At 42.2% G+C, this 15,319-nt stretch overlaps 1 long non-coding RNA gene across 1 annotated transcript in view; it reads right to left on the bottom strand.

Moving 5' to 3' along the window:
* Gm35880 overlaps nucleotides 1–15,319 on the bottom strand; it is a 120,632-nt gene that overhangs the window by 449 nt on the left and 104,864 nt on the right. The window contains exon 2 of the long non-coding RNA XR_373464.4: nucleotides 8,006–8,153. This is a non-coding gene — a long non-coding RNA (predicted gene, 35880). The remainder of the gene's footprint in view (nucleotides 1–8,005; nucleotides 8,154–15,319) is intronic.

The raw sequence follows: 15,319 nt of genomic DNA, 5'->3' as shown, positions 1-15,319 counted from the left end.
TGTCACATAGTTTGAACATCTTGTCAGACCAGTTTCCAGGATGAGAATGAAGCCCAGAAAACAATGGGCCAATGGACCACATCTTGACAGGAACTGTTTAGATGTTCATATCCTTGGTCCTCTGTTTAAACCTTGATCTATTTCAGGGCCATGAAAAACTTGAGGGGTTCACTGGATCTCTTTGTCTCACTTCCCAGTGTGACTACATTAAGTAAGTGTCCCCTCCCTGCTCCCATTACTAATTTAGCTGTTTATTGGCCTATTAAGAACAGGTGTTTGAACCTGACCTGGGCACACCCTGTGACCCCGAAGTTAGATAGCAATTGTACTGGGTTCCCAGAGGCACGCTACTTCATCCAGCTTTACATAGGTTCTAGGAGCACATCCACGGCAAGTGTTCAACCCCCGAGCCATTCAATTGTTACTTTTTTATAGTTTGACTTTAAGTCATAAAATAATATATAGGCATTTGATGGCTTGAATTCTCCTTAAAAGTTAGGAGTACAATAGTGTGAAATGTGACAATAACTAACTGCTGGCTTTCATAACAGAAAAGAATCTTTTTACCTTGTTTTTGCTTCTTCTTTCTTTCTTCGTGTTCCCTTTTATGTTTTCTAAGATTAAGAACTTTCAACAGTCACTGGTGTCTTTAGACTTTGTACTTATTTTTACTCTTAACTTGTTAATGTGTAAGTCAAAAGGGTCTTAAAATTTGGAAACAGGTTGGATGGAAAGCTAGAAATGTCTCAGTGTCTGACCCTGATGCTCTGGTCATCCTAGTCCAATTCTGCATGAGCTGATGCTCTGCCTTAAGCCTGATCTTGGCTTGGAGTCATTCACCATGGTCACTCATGCTTATTTTCATCCATATAAATCCTTTCTCCCACAAGTTACTTTTCCACGCTGGAAGCCCAACTACGCATAGAGTGAAGTGGGTAGAAGGGGAGGGTCATAGCAGAGGCCTTTGGTTGGGTTTGGAAAAGGGATGCAGGAATGTAATGACCATCAGTCCAAATCACAATGGCAGGATCATCACCAGGCAAGATAATAGCTGACTGAGCTCCCCTTCCAGAAGCTACACAGCAATGCCAGCGTTGAGACCAAGGATGCTTAGTTTCCATCTTCAGATTTCGCATGAAAACCAGCATCAGAAAACTCTGCGGCTCTACTTCCCAAATACATTTAAAATCTTGATACTTCTACTATCAATACTTGTCCCACTACACTATCCTGTTTTATGGAGATTATAAAACTACCTTTCCTTTTTTTTTTTTTTTTTGTCTTTTTTTGCCATTGCCATGCTATGTCTGTTTCTCATACTGTCAATTCAGTTGCCACAGAAATCATGTTAAAATTCAAGTCAGTGTGAGTGCTCAGTTGTATGCTTATCATTCATACCAAACTCCTCCCATCCAAGGTTCAGTGTATGTGGAAGAAGAGTGGTTGGATAGAGTGTAGGAGCCAGAGAATGGGGAGGAGAGCTATGAAATGCTGTCTTCTGGACAGGGCATGACTGATGGACACATTAAGTCATAGCATCTGTAGTGGCCTGCACAAGACCTACACAAGATCAAGCCAGTCAATATTCCAGCATGGATGAGGGAGGAACTCCTGAAGTCATGCCCCTAGCTCCGGATCTATTGGCAGTTGATAACTGTGTGTATGTGTGAGGAGAGCAGTCACTTTTCTTTGGGGATGTGCCTGCTGGTGGGTTGACAATGCTTGTCAATGGCCTGACCCTCATTCATACATGGTCAGCACTAATGAGGTTAATGATGATAAAAAGGACATGAAGCTTAGATGGTGATGGGTAAATGAGTCAAAGATGGAGACATAAAAAGAGGTTAGTAGAGGATAGATAAGACCAAAACCATTGTGTGTATATAAACATGTATAAAAATACATGCCATCAATGACTCAATTAAAAGACATAATTCTTACCACAGCCTGTAAGTCACCACACAGGCCTCCTCTCTTTTTCCTAAACTCTTTGTCACTTTATGTTTGCTGTCCCTCTGGTTCACAAATGACATCTTTTCTAGCACAGTGTCACCCCAGCACTCTGTACATTCCTCTTCTGGAGCACTTTCCTCTAGAAGGCCATAGAACACCTTCCCTAATCACACCATTAAACCTTGCACCTCACTCCTTCTTGCTCCATTCTTCTGTGCTAGTTTTTCTCCACAGAACTTGCCTTGGATGGGCTATGTATTACTTATTGGTTTGTTTCCTGTTCCTTCTCAGCAGAAGCTGAAGTATATTTGCTTTTTATGTCCCAGAATGGAGACCAATATCAGACTTAGAAATAGAAAACACTTAATAAATATTTATTGGAGCATTGAATGAGCCGATGAATTAATGATTCAATTTAGCAGGTTCTCATAATGACAGGGTAATAGGACAGAGTTCAGAGAGTCAATGAGATTGTCAGTATCCCAGTTTAGAAGGCTGAAGTCAGACCCTTGGAATACCAGAAGCAAATATGTTGTCTGGATTTCTCAAATAGTCAGAGGAGAGGAGCCATGCACAAAAGGCCTGTGGTCAAGAGGTCTAACAAAACTAGAGGCTAGCTCTTGAGGTGTTCTCTGAACATTTGTACTGATCATTGTCCAATCCATCCATCTATCCATCCATCCATCCATCCATCCATCCATCCATCCATCCATCCATCCACCTATCCACCCATACATATATCCACACATCCATCCACATGCCCATCCATCTATGTATTCATTTAGTCATATAATAGTGATTTGCCTTTCAAGCTCATCCCCACACTGCTTGGGTTTTCTGAGCATCACCTCATGTGTCTTGTGACCAGTAACTCTCACTTTTTCTAGTAAGATCCTCTTCCCATCCTTTACTATAATATCATGAGTGAAGAAACCTAGGAGAGGAAATTGGTTGTGATTATGCCTTATTCTTTCCTTGTAATCCAAGCAAACTACTTAGAATGGATAAATTAATATATCAAATCTTTCCAGTGGCACAAGATATTCATAGGGCTGTCCCAGCTGCTTTTGCCAGTTCAAATTGTGTTCACTAGGTAAGGTGTGTGACTTCATATGATCAGTTTTTGTTGCTTCTGTTTGGGTCCTTGATAAACCGGAAGCTGCTTAGCCTGGGACAGAGGCCTCAAGGCTGATTATTTTATTCTGCTACTTGTGAGCTTGTTTTTGTTCATCCTTCGCACTAAGTTCATTTCTCTTTCTTGCTCCATTTGCTACTTCATATTAAACAGCTTTAACCTATTTGTGCAGTAAGGTTGTTAAACTGTGTATGTGGGCTTTCTTCCACACAGGTTTTAGTTCCTTAACTGCCTGACAGTGTCATTCGTTTGAGTGGCCCATAGACATGTACTTTCTCACCATTCTGCAGGCTGCAAGTATAGTCAGACTATGGTGCTGGCTTGTTTCTTGACGTAAGGTTATCAGTATTGCTCTGTGCTTGCTAGCCTTTCCTCTGCATGTGGTTGGGGAAGGGGAGAAAAGAAAGAAGGAAGAATGTGTAGGGTCACCGATCCTATTGGATTAGACTCTACCTTTTAATAGGATTAAGATCTAATTACATTGCTTCCCCTCTTCTCTTTCCTTCTTCCAATCCCCATGTTCACTCCCTGCAACCTCTCCCACATTTCCCCTCACTTGATGTCTTTATTATCATTGTTGCTGTTGTTACATATATGCACATAAATATATAAACACAGCCTGATGAGTTTATTGTTGCTTGTGTGTTCATATACACATATATGTGTACATATGCATACATATTTATTTCATGGCTGACCACTTTGTATTGGATAACCAATTAGGGAGCTCATCCACATAGGATATGGATTTTCCCTCTCTTAGCATTCATTTACTGCCTTACTTCTTTGGGTAGGGTTGGGATGCCATGAGATTATTATTATCATCATCCCTTGTAGGAAGCCGTAGTATTGAGGTATCATGGGTTTAGCTTTATTGTCAATTTTGGCAGACAAAAATTCACATCAGACTTCCTGATCCTTTGGCTCTTATACTCTTTCTTCCTCTTCTTCCATAATGTTCCCAAGGTTAGGTGCAAGAGTTGTGCGGTAGATGTATCCATTGGGGCTGGGTCCCCCAAGATCAGATGATCTTCACACTATTATCGTGTGGTTTTCTGTAATGGTATCTGTCTGCTCCAAAGAGAAGTTTTTTGATATAGAGTGAGAGCTACACTGAACAGGTGAGTATAAGGAGACACTCGGTATGCAGTTAGGGATTATGCTGGTCTTAGTAAAGGAGTGGCAGAGAGATTCATGGCCCCACTAGTCCTGATGGGTGGCTGCATTTCTAGTATTGTTTTGAGGGTCACTTGGACTACCCTGAGAAACCACTCAAATAGAGGTTTTTCATGCCAGGTACTGGATGTTAGACAGCCCAAGTGACAACTTTATATATGTATATATCTATATCTATGTATCTTATGTATCATGTATGATGTATATCATATATGTGTATATATAATGCATGTGCATAATTTTAGGTAAAGATGAAATAATAAGATTCTCTGAGGCTTTAAGTCAAGTGATTTATCCTCCTGTCTCCTTCTGTATTGGCCTCCTTCCCCTGTCTCCACTAATGCTTTCTCCCTATTTTCCCATTTCCTATTTAATATCATCTGCGTCCAATTATTCCCTTCTCTTACTTGCCCCCTTGATCCCTTTTTTTTTTTTTTTTCATTTTCTTTTTTTTTTTTTTCCATTTTTTATTAGGTATTTAACTCATTTACATTTCCAATGCTATACCAAAAGTCCCCCATATCCACCCACCCCCACTCCCCTGCCCACCCACTCCCCCTTTTTGGCCCTAGAGACTGCCATAGCCAGGGATCCACCCCATAATCAGCATCCAAACGCTGACACCATTGCATACACTAGCAAGATTTTATTGAAAGGACGCAGATGTAGCTGTCTCTTGTGAGACTATGCCGGGGCCCAGCAAACACAGAAGTGGATGCTCACAGTCAGCTAATGGATGGATCATAGGGCTCCCAATGGAGGAGCTAGAGAAAGTAGCCAAGGAGCTAAAGGGATCTGCAACCCTATAGGTGGAACAACATTATGAGCTAACCAGTACCCCGGAGCTCTTGACTCTAGCTGCATATATATCAAAAGATGCCCTTGATCCCTTTTTGCTTTCCTGTCTTTTGGAGTAACTTTGGACCTCATCTTTTTGACTTCATGTAATCAACCTGGGCTTCAACATATGAATCTGTGAGAACATAATTCAGTCTATGCCATTGAGCTACTTCAGAATACCCATTATAGCAAATAGTCATGGTGTTAGTTTCATTCTAAATGTCTTAATCCTAACTCCAAGCCATCCTTATGCCCGGTCTGGATATTTTCTTCTTTTAGCATGCATTTCAAGTCGCCATTTTAAACACACTTCAAGGAGAGTGATTTATGGACCATCTTTCTTTTTGTCCCACTTACCAAGTTTTCACTTTGTTCAAAACCTGCTTTCTTTTATTTTTGTTAAAATGAAAAGCAGGTCAGTATGGATTCTTTTGTCCCCGTTAAACATTCTGTGTGCACTGTCCCATCTGGCTCCCATCTCCTCATCTTATATGCAATCCCACAGGTCCACTTGAAGACAGACTCTCTTCTCTGTGTCTCTGGTCTTCTCACTTTGTTTTCTCTAACCATTCTAGTTTCTGATGAAAAGCCTCAGATAAATCTCTCCATCAAGTGAAGCCAGTCAGCCACAGCGCCTACTCACTTCCCAACAATGAAAGCTACTGCTCCTCTGCAGACATGGAAACTGAGGCTAGAGACAGTAAGGGACTGTCCACATGTGTCCAATGTCAGGACTGCAGTAACAAGACATGCACTGGACAGGTCTTGGCTCAGGGGCTCTTTGGAGGCAGATGAGCCTTTCCCTCATGGATCAGGTCACCAGCTTTTATCTTTTTAGAGTCCTCTCTTCGTTTCCATCTGTCTCAACAAAACCTATCCAGTAGCATTATGGGACATGTATAGGAATGGTGACAGCAAATGGTCAGGTTGACAGATTTAGCAATCAAATTATGGAACCAACGTTAAATTTGAATTTCAGTTAGATGATTTTTTTTTAGAGTAGTATGCCCCATGCCATAATGGAGATGTACTTATTCAAAAACATTGCTTGTATTTCTTTTTCAGCTCAATTGAACTTGACATCTTGTGTTTTAACTGGCACCTTTAGCCATACGGTTCATATATATATATGGCTGTAAGTGTCTTGTGATAGCATGCATGAGAAAGAAAATCATATTGTACCCTATTGCTTTAATGGATTTTGACAATAAAAACAGTGCCACAAATATTCTGCACTAAACATGGATTTTGCTTTAGAAACTCTGACTTATATTTGTCTGTATCAGTTCGAGCCCTGGGTTTTCTCGTGAATTTGTGGCATCTAAGAGGAGGGAGCTAGGATCCCTCACTGCTTCCTCACTGAGAGTGAACTGAAGTTTGAGTGAATTTGAACAAGGTCGCTCAATCTCTCTTTTTGCCCTAGGTTCTTCATCTGCATGGTAGATACAGTCACAGCACTGTCTTTACTAAATGAGAAAAATGAAATTGGCTAGTCTAGCACTTGCTAAGTGGTACGCACAGCAAGTATCGGCTTCATATCTTCTTGTCAACCATTTCTGGGAACACACAAAATCATGCCTTGGACCATTGCAATAAGAGGATAAATAAATGGCCCAGATATATCTCAGAGAAAGTTTCGTTCTGACTCTTTATTGATACACAGACACCACATGAACCATGCTTTCATTACAACCCCTAATGATTAATCAATTAATTGAATTATTCATTAAATGAGTTTTTGCTAAATGCCTAAAATATACCAGACTTACAGTATTTTGGAGTTGGGACTATCTGGTAACTAGTACAATGGTTCTATTGAGGGGCCAGATGGTAGACAAATGAGAAAGGATATAGATTCATTATGTGGAGACCACCTGAGACTAACATTGTGAAAATAAGTATCAGTATTGGTTATGTGTAGTCACTGGTGACCTTGGGAGCTTTCTGCTTCCTGGACATTGTTCTAGAAAGTGGGAAAAAGAGGAAGTTCACAAAGGAACATTATAGACTGGCACCTAAAAGCGAACACCCAGAGTGAGGTCTTTTTAATGGTAGCTAAGCTATCATGGCGTATGCTTTGAAAGGAATGACTGAGTGGACAAGAGCTGGTGTCGCACAAGTTGGTTTAGAAGAGAACTCTTGACAAAGGGGTGGAGAGAAGGAGTATCGTTGGGTAACAGAGGGTGTGGCCTTAGCTCGTATCCCAGACCACTGGCCAACTGAATAAGGCAGAAAAGAAAGCTGGGACTATGTGGAGAAATGTATCAAACTTGGCAATAGAAAGAGACAGTTCTTGTCCATTTTTTAGTGAAATAAGACATCGTTTTTTATGTCTCATATTAATAATACTGATAGTGATAAAAGGAAAGCCTTGGAAATGATTAAAGAAATGGTAGCTTTCTCTTCTGTGTCAGGCCCGTACTGAACCTGGACTCCACAGCACTGGGGACTGAGACAGACTTATCTGAACTTATTCATCAGCTTCTCCTCACAGCTCTCCAGACCAAGATGCTGGTGCTTTTTAAAGTGTTTTTCACCCCTCACACTTTCTCTCAATTGAGATAAACTCTTTCCAGAAGGGAGCTGCCTATCTTGACAAGTCTGTTTCAAGTCCGTGCTCCACTGCACAGCCAACCCTGAAAGTGACAGGAACTGACAAACTCTCTGAACTTGTCCCCTTGGATTTGTCTAATGGGCTTTCCTTTCCCTGACACAGATGCAAAAGTCATCCACAGACACAGACCATTTGCCATGAACCTGCACAGAGGTAAAGGCAGTGACAGATGAAACAGGGCTGGATATCATTCTGGAAAACTCAGGACATGTATGATGGGCTAGGAGATCTCTACTTTGAAGATTAGAAATGAAATGAACGGGATTGGACTTTGCTATCCAATGTACCTGGTTGGCGGGTGAGAAAGGCAAGTTTGATGCTTCAGATGTCTCTTCAGATTATAACAGTGGAGCTGTTAAGTTATGATCTGGGTAGGGAAGGGGTCAGGGGTGGCTTTCAATTGTCCATTCCAAGTCTTGGGGTCAAGTTCTCTTCCTAAAAGGTAGAAAGACCAGGGAGAAAGAGAAAAAGGGAGTGAGAAAGATAGAGTGTGCTATTAAATTTTTGCAGCAATATAAACATTCTATTCTCCTGACAGAATTCAAGTTGAGGAAAGCTTTCCAATAGAAGAGACCCATCTCAGGAATGATATTTTTAGGCCCCATAATCAACACCTAACATGAACATCATATAAACTCAGAATTACCCTTAAAGAGCTCTTGCATCAACCATAAAACATATAACTCCCTGTATTCTAATTTCTATTCACACTGGAATTTGAAGAACCACTGCATGAGAGAGAGACAGACAGACAGAGAGAGACAGAGAGAAAGACAGAGAGAGACAGAGAGAGAGAGACAGACAGAGTGAGAGAGAGAGAGAGAGAGAGAGAGAGAGAGAGAGAGAGAGAGAGAGAGGATGTTTGGGTAAGGCTGCCTGGCCTGGCCATTTTTCCTTTAAGGCAGCTATAAAATCTTGAGCTTTAAATGAGACCCGGGTGATAGCGATGCCATCTTTGTTGGGCCACAAGTTTTACTTTATCCCCCTTTAATATTAAGGCTTGACAACCTTTATAGATGGTAAAGGATGTGTTTGTCATCGTGATGGTTAAATGAAATTGCAGCCATGCATCAAATCCAGGTTAGGGCTACAGCCTAGGTGCCGATTAATGCTGAAGTAATATCAGCCCACTCTATTTTCTTTAAGAAAAACCCTTGGATAATCCTGTAAATGAATAGAGACAAGGTCTAAGTCTCCTCTATCAGGGGGAAGTTAGCTAAAGGAAGGATTCAAATTGCTTTATTGAAGTATTAAAGAATTAATTCTGTAAATACTTAGGAAGTCAAAAATACAGTTGAGAGTGAGAGGGTCTGTTGTACAAAGGTAATTGATGCCTGGTTATCACATGGCAAGAGGAAAACTTTAGAAGCCATCCATACTGAAGTGTGGAAACATACTTTGAAGACAGGAGAGAGCAAATATGAAACTGTTTTGAACAGGGGCAGACCTTGAGCAGCACAGTAGGTTCTAAACAAGGCCAGAGAGGACCTGCAATGGGGCTCCATGATAGGATTAGTGCTGATGGATGCAGGGAACAGAAATAGGTCCTGATTTTGTCTTCCTTTTCTGGCTTTTGACTCCCTTGCCCTCTATTGACTTTCCAAGACTTTGGAAGAGCCAGTTACTTGCAGTAGCCCTATTTGGTAAGAAATAGCATAATGGGTCTCATCCAAGTTTGGATAGCTTTGCCTAAACTCCCAAAGACTGCTTTTCCCTCTAGGGTACAATCAGTACAGTATTGAAAATAAACAGTCATTTTAGGTCTAAGGAGGTGATCAGTTGGAAAACCTTAGAGAAGTTCAAGACAGACTAAAGATGGGGAATTAGGAATTAGGTACCATAGCTAGAGGTTCTCTAGAGGAGTGGACTGACCTTTCTTACAACTATATTGGAGCTCTAGGTGTGGGCTCTGAGGCCTTCAGGGGCTAGCTACAAGCACAACTGAGTGAGAGACTTAGCGACGCAGAGAATCCAATAGTGAAGAAAACAGCCCACATTTCTTGGGCTTTATACAGTCAAAGGCTCCCAGATGGCGGCCTCTGAACCAGGAAAAGTGACTCTCCGAAGGGGAGGTGTGATTCTACTGTGATGTGGTTGCCGTTTGTGCTTGTTTGTGTTTCCAACTCAAAGTCCTAAGAACAGGCACTGCATGTCCGCCCTGCCAAGAGGAATTTATGACCACGAGCTTTGGATACTATCCAGAGCAGCATCTCCATTTGTCCTGTAGGATACAGCTTACTTTAGTCATTACAGAGAAGAGCAGAGATCTGTTGTACTTATTTAGCCTTTTGGGACTTTAAAGGCATATGTATACTCATGTTTCTGCTAATACTGGTTTACCGCAACCACCAACCCGCTACAGAATGTGGCTTCTTTGGGTCTGGTCTGCTTCTTCTGAGCACTAAGTCTCAGTCAAGCACTGAGTCTGGATAGATGACTTCATAGGAGACACCCCTAGGCAGCAGGAGTAAAGGCGCAGGCATATCAAGGCCAGGAAGGAGAAAAAGCCAACAACGTTGATGTATTGAAATCTCTGCTACTGGCAAACAGAAAGGGGCCAGGGAATGAGTCCGTTAGCTCTCAGTGGCTGAAAGTTAGGGGAAAAGCATGTGAATTCCACACTCTGTCTGATCTTGCCTAGGAGGCTTTTATAGAATTAGGGAAATCCTGAACAAGGCAAAGACGCTGGTAGGAGAGCTGAGGAGGGTAGTCCTGTGGTTGAATTCAGAAAAGGTACCAAAGTGTCCACTACAGTCTCCAATATAGTAAGATCAGGATTCATCCTTATTATGTGGGCACAATCTAGACTGTGGCTGAACTGGGCCTCATGGCATTCTGTTGCCCACTCCTTAGACAGTGGGAAAGCTGCCAAGGACACAAAGGCAGAGGGACCCTTCTCCTAGACTGTATCTTCTCTTTCGTCCCTAACAGTCACCACTAACAAAGCATGTGCAGTAGTTCAGGAAGTTGGTCATTCTCTGCTTTCTCCTTTACCTTTTGAAAAAAACCCACAACAATTTATTATTATTATTATTATTATTATTATTATTATTATTATTATTATTATGTGTGGGAGTTTTGCCTGCATGTATGTGTGTTTATAGTTACCACTTTCCTGCAGTGCACATATAGTCCAGAAGACAGCATCAGATGTCCTGGAACTGGAATTATTGGAGTTTGTGAGCCACAGGGTGCTGGGAACTGAACCTAGGTACTCTACAGGAGCAGTAAGTGCACTTCATTAACCCCTGAGCCATCTATTTATCTTGTTTAAATCCTGGTGTCTCTCCATTCCTAGGTACATCCCTTGACCCCTAGTTTAAGCTCTCCTCTGTCACTGCTCTGCCAGTGTGTTTCTTTTTAAGCAGTTTTTCCCTCCAGTTCTTGGCTTGTGCCTGTCTTCAACTACATCAAGGTCATTGGACTGTTTCCATGCTTGCTAAAGTTTGAGACTTCCCCCTCTGCTATAGAATCTACCAGTTAGACATTTCTGTGGGGGTTATCTCCTACTTATCCTAGTTCAATAAACCTGTGAGTGACCTTGCTTCCTACCCAACCCCTCGTCTTCCTCACTCTTCCCAAGAACCTTTCTTCCCACATCACCAAGAAAAGAGTTGCTGTTTCTGTTAATGCTATTCTTAGTTCATGTCTACATATGTTCAATGACATAGAACCATGATTAATGCCTCAGTCTTGCTGGAAGTGGCTGTCTACCTGGTATTCAAGGGCCATATTATGGTGTTAGGAAAAGGAAGTGGAATGACTGTGTGTCGGGTAGTTCATGAGACAGATTCTCAAGATTCCTAATTCAAAATATAGTGATGACTTAGAATCAGAATTGGTAAGGCTGGAAAGATGGTTAGGGATTGGGCAGAACAATTACCCATAAGGAAATCCAAGTCCAGAAAGATGTAGTGCCTTGATCAAGCTCTTCCTTCTGAATATACTGGACTTGGAAGGCAAGGATCCAATAGCCAGTTCACACCAGAGTAGGGAGTAGTATGGTCATGTACACAGTAACACACAAAAAGACTGTTTCAGACACTGTTTATGTGCAAATGTCAGATACCAAGCTAGAACTAGTTTAAATAAAAAAAGGAGACTGTTTTATGTAACTGCTAAGTTTAGAGATATCTGTCATATCAACAAGGACAGGTGGATGAAGTGTTTTGCATGTCTAACCTAGACCATACCACGTGATCCCTGGGATCATAGATAATACACAAAGAGAAGTAAGGGCTGTTGAAATGGAGGAGGGTAGACAAAGGATGTTTATAGACAACTACAAAATCCAGAAGGGAACAGAGGTCTATGACCTGAAGCCTAAAATATCAAGTTACAGTTGATCATATATATTTACACATAACCACAATGGAGTTGCTTTGGGGTTGATGGCAAATGGGTGACCCAAAGCCAGAGAGCTGTGAGGATTTTTGGTTGACAACTGGTCACAAATGATTAATATTCTTCCTCATGAGTTCAGAGGTCAGGGCTACATTCTTGGGATGACCTAGGATTTCCATGAGAAAGCCTTGTGTGCTGTCTCTAGGGGACTAGAGGAGGAGAAGGGAGTTAAGAGATCTTTGGGCTGGGAAGCCTGTAGCTTCAGGACCTTGGTCTCTGTTCTCTGTCTCACCCAGTGTGAGAAGATCAATCTCACTCACTCTTTTCATCTTCTGCCTCCTCTGCTCTTCCTCTGTACATCGCTGCCAAACCTCAGTTGAGGAGTAAATTGGCTAGTACCTGGGCCATAGCCACAGCCAGGCTCTGCCAGTTTGTTTCCTAGCCTGGCTTCCCGCCTACTCCAGTGCCCTTGCTCAGGCACCTTCAGTGAAACTATACTGCTTTTAAGACTCTAGTCTAAGCTCAAATGAAATCTCCTCCATGGCTCTTTTCATGAGGTGACCATCCATCCACAAGGTGAAACCCAGAGGTGTGAAATTTCTACGCTTCTCAGCTGCAACTGCCCAGATTTCCTTTTTCTCATTGTTAATCATCGTATTGTGTGCCTAGGTCTCTTTACTCTGTGTGATCCTGGATAACAGAGATTTATACGTTTATTTCTCCATATACTGCTCTTTACCCTGTGTATTGTGAGTAAATAGTACTAATTCATTGTTCGACTCCTAATCTTGTTTGATTAAGAATTTCTTATAAAACCTTATTTAAAAAATCTCTAAAAAATGTAGGCTTGAATTGTGAAATAAAAAGAAGATAAATGAGAGCTATCTTTCCTGCTCCATTCTTGTTAATTTCCCTCGTTTCCCTGTGTGTGCGTCAGAATAGATTTGTGCCTCTGACTCCACTTACCAGAAGGTGCTCCATGACCCTAATCTATGTGTATTCCTGGAATTTAAGTGGACATATGGATTGAAATGCCAAATTTGTCATGCCTCCCGCATGCTGGACTCAGAGGAGCATTTCAAAATAAGATGTGAAACATGGGCTTAGTGCAGAAGAGTCTAAATGGTATTTTTAAAAAGCATAACAAATGTCACAGGAGTGCCCTTTCTTGACTCTACACTTTAACTATCCTGTTCTTATGAAGCCACAGTCACCCTGAGAGGTCACAGTATCATTGTCCTTGGATAGGGAGGCTGTGGGGGTGGGGCTGGCTGGGATGGGCAGATGCTTTGGGGATTAAGGGAAAGACCACACTTCTGCTTGAAGGGACTCTTGTCTTGGGCAGTGGTAATATGACCCTCTGAAATGACCAGGCCACTTGGGGAAAGGCAGAGAAAGTGACTCAGGAAGGAGGCTGTGACCTGAATTCACTTGAAACCTGATGTGGTCCAGTACCGAACTCCACCTCTATTGAAAACAGGGGGCAACTCCTCCAGTTATCAAAACAGGCTGCTTACATGAGGCAGCAAGAGAGGCAGTCAGCATCAGCCACTTTTGTACAAAGGGCTAGGCCACCAAATGAGAGAATATGGTGACAGGGACCAGACACAGCATGGACAGAGGTAGACAGAGTCCTTGTTCTAACTGCCCTCTTTCCTTCACCAGAGATTGCTTCCCCAGACTATTATACTGAATGCCTCTTCTCTCTTTTTGCTTTTGCGCTCAAAATGACCTGTGTATTTTGGCTTTACCTTTCAGAGGAGATGATGGTACCCGTGAGTCAGTAGGCACAATAGGGCAGATCTTGTATGTTCCTGTGTTTGCCAAAAGTCTTGCAGACAAAGCCTAGCATCATTTGTACATGCATAGAAATCATAACTGCCATGGACTGAATTGAGACCTTTAATCATAGCCCATAGTACCCTTGGATGGACTGGTTTTTGAAATAAGGTCTGTAAAGAGGTGATTATGATAAAATCACTGTGAATAGTGTTCCATAAGAGATAGGATAACATAGAGAAAAGATAGGGATACACCAGAGGAAGTTGCCCATTGCAATGCCAGAGCAAGGCCTTCAAAGGGGCCCATGGAAGTGGTGCCTGGATTTCAAACTTCCAGTTTTCAGAAAATTAAGTTTTGTTGTTTAAGCTGCTGTTTCTAGCATTTCTCTAAGGCAGTGGAGTTGATGAATGCCAATATTCAGAATAAGCAAGAGGAAGACAACAAAACAATGAAGAAGTATGGCATCTGGGGAGGTCTGAACTTTAGGAGAGAGGGAGGGAGGGAAGGAGGGAGGGAGGGAGGGAGGGAGAGAGGGAAGGAGGGAGGGAGGGAGGGAGAGAGGGAAGGAGGGAGGGAGGGAGGGAGGGAAGGAAGGAGGGAGGGAGAGAGGGAGAGAGTTCATCTATTCAGCATGGATCTCCATATCTGTGGAACTGCCTTTTATTTATTTATTTATTTTTAGGCTCAAACAACTACCAATCAAAACGCTCAGAAAAAATATTCCAACTGAACCAGACTGATACAGACTTTTTCTTGTCATTGTCCCCTGAACAATTCAGTCTGGCATCTATTTGTCCACCGTTTACGTTAGAGCAGGTATTACAAACAATCTAGACAGACTGTAAAGCAGACTTGGGTCAGTACAGATACAGTGCCCTTTAGCATCATGGATTTAAGCCTTCTGAAGACTTTGGTATCTGCATGTGGGGTGGGGATGAGCTGGAACCAACCCTTTGTAAACTTGAAGTGAAGCACCTTTCAAAAGACAACTGTACTTTCCTTTAAGCCCCTTGGAGCATAGCACGGGCAGCCGGAAGGGGATCTTTATTTTCCCTCCCAGAGAAAATGAAGCATGCCATAAACGCTTAATAATCTGTGGCCACCAGCTGCCGGCACCCCATCTCTGCAAGGCAAGGATAGATAGATCTGGTGATCTGCTCTTACTGGGTACTTAACGCTGGAATTCAATAGCGTATCTTTTCACGTTCCCGCTGGATCCAACCTTGCTGAGTCAGTGCTACCCCAGAGCTTTAGGTTCACAGCTTGTGTATAACCTTGGTTCCAATTGTGAGTGTTCAAAACAGATAAAATATTTAATGTCTTTTTATTGCTCCTCTCAGCAATGCTTAAAGTCCTTGTTGGCCTCTCGCACAGAGGATGGACAAGTGGCTCCTTCCCTTAGCTGCTCTTACAAGCTGCTTTGCAAATGGCTCTGGCAGGTGGCGCAGCGTAGGGGGAGGGCTCACAGTCTGTCC

Source organism: Mus musculus, chromosome 1 (assembly GCF_000001635.26).
Source record: "Mus musculus strain C57BL/6J chromosome 1, GRCm38.p6 C57BL/6J".
NCBI classification, from domain to species: Eukaryota; Metazoa; Chordata; class Mammalia; order Rodentia; family Muridae; genus Mus; species Mus musculus.
The sequence above is the reverse complement of the archived record's forward strand: the minus strand, read 5'-3'. Positions and strand labels throughout refer to the sequence as shown.